This window comes from Pelecanus crispus, chromosome 1 (genome assembly GCF_030463565.1).
Source record: "Pelecanus crispus isolate bPelCri1 chromosome 1, bPelCri1.pri, whole genome shotgun sequence".
NCBI lineage: Eukaryota > Metazoa > Chordata > Aves > Pelecaniformes > Pelecanidae > Pelecanus > Pelecanus crispus.
In genome coordinates, this window is record NC_134643.1 from 35610466 (window position 1) to 35616465 (window position 6000).

Consider the following 6000-nt stretch of genomic DNA (forward strand, 5'->3'; position numbering starts at 1 on the left):
CAACCAGTGTCCTCAACAGGCCAAAGTCGGCCCTCCGGAAGTCCATGGTAGTGGTTTTGCTGGCCTTCCTCCTTACTTTGCTAAGAATCAAAAACTATCATGTCGTGGTCGCTAAGCCCAAGATGGCCTCCGACCACGACATCTCCCACGAGTCCTTCTCTGTTTGTAAACAGCAGGTCAATTGAAGCACCTCCCCTGGTAGGCTGACTTACCAGCTGCGTCAGGAAGTTATCTTCCACACGCTCCAGGAACCTCCTAGACTGTTTCCTCTCTGCTCTGTTGTATTTCCAGAAGATGTCCGGCAAGTTGAAGTCCCCCACGAGAACAAGGGCTAGCAATTGTGAGACTTCTGCCAGCCGCTTATAGAATGCTTCATCTATCTCTACATCCTGGTTGGGTGGTCTATAACAGACTCCCAGCAGGATGTCTGCCTTGTTGGCCTTGCCCCTCATCCTTACCCATAAGTACTCGACCTTATTATCACAATCGTTGAGCTCTATACAATCGAAACACTCCCTAACATACAGAGCCACCCCACCACCTCTCCTTCCTTGCCTATCCCTTCTGAAGAGCTTATAGCCACCCAATGCAGCACTCCAGTAATGAAAGTCATCCCACCATGTTTCTGTGATGGCGACTAAGTCGTAGTTATCCTGCTGCACAATGGCCTTTATAGCTGCTCACACAACTTCAAGATATGTAGTGACAGAAGAATTGCTTTGGCCGTTTCTCATCCAACCTTTGAGATGGGCATACCCCGTACACTCTATACAATGAAGAGAAAAATCTGGGACTTCACTGCTGTCAGCTCTGGCATACATGGCTTGAGTTTTCCTGTGTGTACATCAAGTTCCAGCCTGCAGAGGTTTCGAGTCTGACCAGACCCGTTAGTGTTCTTCTAAAAAATCAAGAAGGAGGGGGTGGTTTGGCCTGAAGGGATGGATGAAATATCATTGGGAATGGAGGTGAAGATGGCAGGAAAAGAGGGATCAGACTGCGACAAAATTGATATGAATGGTTACAGAAATAATTTGTTACAATTTCTGGATTAGTGGATGAGTTGGGAGCACCAGCCAGTTTCACTGAAAGGAGAATCTTATTTTCAAAATCTTACGATTTGGGAGCCAAGCTTGTGATTTTTGACATACAATTTTTTTTGTTTTCACGCTTTAGGATAGTAAAACCATCATTTCTTTAGTCTTTTTTTTATGTGTTCTAAAGTCTTTAGGTTCTTCAAATGTTCTTCAACTGATGGTAGAGGTTGTCCTTAGTCAAGGTGGACACCACAACCCATAAATCCTTTGTAGATGAAGGATAGGACTAGTGAAGACAGTTACTATTGCCTGCTGTCTTTTGTAGCTAGACATAAGTAGGACTGTTTCTTCATTTTCCAGCTAGCTCCAAAATGTTCTACTGAAAGATCATGAGTAAACCCCAAGCTGTAGGAGGCACATGATTTTTAGCAGTACGTTGGAGTCCCTTTGTGTGTGCCCTGTGTTTTGTTTGGGGGATGTACTCTGCTCACATTTTCAGAGTTTCCCTGCAGCCATGAGAGCTGGAAAATTCCCTGAAGTTGAGCCTCTTGCTGACTTGTGTGTCTCTCGGGAGGACAGCGTTGTGTGGAAGCAGAAGCAGAGCCATACTCGTGGTGCAGCTGTGAGGACAAGTAGAAGCCAGATGTGTCAGAAGGAAACTGGAAGACATGCATGAGAGAACAGTGTGAATGAGGGCATGGTTGTTTGGAGAGGGGAGCAACAGGGAGTGTGATACCAGAAATAAGAGTAGTATTAGGGGGAGGGAAATGGTGGCAGGACAGACCATGAGATTTTATCATAATATGGTAGACAGAGCGTAGAAGGGGAGGTGGTGGGTGAAGAAAGCAGGGATGAGGCAAGACGTGATAAAGAATGGGACTCCTGAAGGACAAAATGGTAGTTATCCATGAGTGCAGAAATTAGGATTGGCATAGAGCACAGAGGGGGAGAGGGAGGTACTTGCATTTTTGTGCTGTGAATTTGAATTCTTAACTTTGAAGTACCCTGCACCACTGAAATGATTCTATGCCATTTACCATCTACACAACATTGCAACAAAGGCACAGGCAAGTGACTTTATTATTATTACTTTCTCAACGTAATAAGCCTGAATGAGCCTGAAGTGGTGTATTTGGAGTCTTGAAGCTGCCAGTACTATATTCTGTCTCTGGAGAAGATAAGATGAAAAAATTTTAGCATAGTGGGTTGTTCTTCCTATTGTGACACTGTTGGGAGTGATTGATTAAGGCCACCAAAATATCCTATGCCCAGGGAACAAAAGGACCATTGATGATATAATATTTTTGCTGTCTGGTTTCAGATGGTCATTTGAGCAATGAAGGATTCATCTATTTGGCTCTTGGATTCTGAGCCTTTGAAGAATGTAGATATATTGAAACGGCATAAAAAAAGTCTGGACTCTGAGAGTTTATTCAGAGGTCATTCACCCTCTGCCTCCATGCAGGGTCAGTCATGCATATATTGCTCCTTCATTCACTCTGTTCTTCAAGATCTCTGGTGGTGGACTCTCTCTTCCAAAGCCTCCTCAAGCAGGCTATTTCTCTGGTTTGAAATTTATACTTTTGGAAAGCTGTTCCTGATCCATAACCACGATCCTTCCTGCTGCATCAGAAGCCTGTATGTTTGGTCCTGTCCACATGAGCACCAAGAACAGATTGTCCCCTTTCTCTTTGCAACAGTTTTTTTATCTGCTTTTAACTTTTAAAATTCCTTCTCAATCTTCTTCTTAGGTTAAACAGCATTGAAAGGCTTACTAAAGTCAAATATATGATAAGTGCTTGGGCTGTCCTATCCAAGGGGCCTGTTACTCTGCTATAAAAAGAAATGAGATTGGTTTGGCATTAGTTGTTCTTGAAAAATTAGTTGGTCTTTAACTTCTTCTTATCTTTGAAGTACTTACAAATCAGTTGCTTAATTATTTTTTCCAGAAATTTTCTGGGGATCTCTCTCTCCCTCTTTGCAGCAATGAATTTTTATTATTGCTTTCATTTAAAATTCAAGTTTGGCTTGTGTTTTTATATTTTGGAAAAAAAAACCAACTGGAAATAAACTAGGTGGATTAGCTCATTGTTCTAATAACATAGTGTTCTGAAGTCTCTGTCTTTGCTACTTGCATTCTCATTGCTTTTTGGGGAATTTTTGATTTTTAAGTTCTGCCATATGTATATCTATCCAAGTAATAGGTTGTGTGTTTTGTATGTTAAGATGCTTCAGATACTTGGCTGCACTGAGAACATTATTTCAGTGTTAGAGCTTTTCATTCTTTCCTTGTTTTAAAAAATTCTTTGATTGAGATTATATGTTTTTTATTTGTATGCAGTATGTCTTTGCTTGCAAGCTTCATTGTTTGGAAATATGGCATGATATTCTATAAATAAAAGTAAGTGGGATGTGTTAACACACACTAATGAGGAATTCAAGACTTCTGCTTTTTAGCCAAAGGGAATGCAAAAGGTTCGTCTAACAACTAAAAAAAACTTTTTTGGAGAGTATAGTCAGTCAGAGTACAGACAATTATTCTATTTTTTTTTCTTCTTTTTTTTTTTTCTTGTATTTGTTTTAATAAATGCTAGGGACCATGTTGGAAACCAAGTTATCAAACCTCTGCTTTGGATTTTTGCTCATTGTTTGTTTGGGCTTTTTGGTCTTCTAATTCATTAGAAGAGATTAATCAGCTACGACTGGTTCTACTATTGGTGTTTGAACCAGCCATGTTTATCATTTAGTAAACTAAATACAAAAACACCCATTGCCTTAATCTTTGGCAAAACTCAGCTTCAAAAGAATCTGATGGGTGGGATCAGATCAGATAAAATTTGGCAGCACACAATTCAGATTCACAGTATTTCCATGTCCAGGAACCATGCATCAGTTCCTGAGAGGTTCCTGTTCAATTAAAGTATGTTCTGGCTCTGAAGCTGAAGATCTTGGACAAAACCCTAGGAAATGAGACTTTCTCAGTTCTTTGTGGATAGCAGTGACCCTTTTATATAGGATCAGAGGAATTTTGTAATGGTCTTGGCCGGAATTTTCCTCTCACCATGCCAGGTCGTCCTCACACTTTGACTGTGCTCCGTGGAGATAGACTGGAATCCTCTGGAATACATCCCACTGTAGAAATGAAAGATGTTATTAACAGCAAGATTGAATACCATGAAGAAGAAAAGGCTTCCTGTGTTTAGGGCTATGAGGAAACAGGATGTGAGATAATTAGCCATAATTTATAATATATAACAATATTATTTCCTCGGCAAGAAATGGAATGGGTGTTATCCTGTCATGGAGACACCATTCTTTAATTATTCCAAGAGTTCCCATGAGCATTTTGCAAATATTCTGGCAGTGAGCTGTGAGCAACCACATTTATTCACACAATCTTAAGACAAAAAATGCTTGGAGCTTTTAACACCAGTGTATAGTAAGTGCATACCTTGCAATTTCTAACAAAAACCCAACAGCGCACTCTTTAGCAAAAATAACCTGCGTTCTTTTCTTGTTCCAAATTATGTTTTCTAATTGGTGGCATGGTGACCTAACTAATTTAGCACACTGGACTTAAGCTGAACCATATTATGCAATGGTCCTCTTCGCCACCCTGAACAGGCTTACCGATTTCACTCAAACTTGCTGTAACAGGCTGTGATAAATATTATTGAAAGCGCTGGGTGTAACTACCACCCTTCATCTTAGAAGAGCTATAGGAGATAGCTAAGTGAAAGCCAAGTTAAGCTCAAATCAAAGGTACACGCAGGCTTGAACTCTTTGGGCAGTGAGGTTTTGCTGTGGGAGCATGTGCGTGACAGAGCGGGAGGAGGATGAGAGGGAGCGGAGTTAACCGGTAACACCAAGAAAAAACTGAGAGTACAGCTGAAATATTTAGGGAAGCAGAGTCTTTTACATTTGTGCAAATAGCAGGAATAAGCAAAAATACGATGAAAGATTCCTTACTTCTCTATCAACCTCTTCTCACACCAAGTTGTAGGATCTCACACTGCTTGCCACCCGCTTCCGTCAAGTGGCGTAATGGTGCATAACGTTCGTGAGTCAACCACACACACGCTTCGTGAATGTCTGGGACAAACCTGGTGTGAAACACACATGCAAGCTGTACCTTGTGAAGCTACAGTGTGTACTAGGAGCTGCTGGCACTAGGAGCTACAGCTGGGGATTGCATGTTTCAGGCTGTAACTGTGGTTATGATTACTTTCAGATACTGCCCAAGGATGTGCTGCATGATCGCAGCTGCATAGGTCAAGGTTCAAAAATCTTGCAGTCTCAAAAGACCAAGGAACGGCAAAAAAACCAGTATCCATTTCTGCTTTTCTTTCTAAAAGTACTAGTTTATGTTTTATATTTCTCATTTCTTGATTTCTTTTTTGCATTATTCCCTGTATATTATTTACTTAAATAGTGGCTGATTAGTGTTTTTAAGATAGATCAGTGCTCTTAGCTTTACCATTTAATATTATCTAAAAACGCAGCTAGGCAAGACTCAGCTTTTGATACCTCATTCTCAGCCAACACTGAAAGTGTTTCTGGTTCTCAGTCTCAGCCCGTGCCTGCTGTAGATTCAGCCATCTACTTGGGAAACTCTTTACTGTAATCCTCTTGATATAGAAAGTATATAAATGAAAATATACTTTTCCCATATAGCAGTAGGAATAAGAACATTTAAAATTACATGCTGAATTTTTAAATGACTGAGTCTTAATGTACTTCATGTAAGGTCTTGTCTTTTCTTTCCTTTTGACATAGGAATAAACCCATTAATGTTCTTGATTAATGAGGGGATGGATAAACTGCATCTTTCTTTTTTCTGCACCTAGTTTTTACTTTCATTAAAAAATAATCCAGCCACCAAGCCAGGAAACATGAAATTATTACTCTACCCTTAATTGGTTTAGTGGTGGACATGGTAGTGTTAGGTTAATGGTTAGACTGGATG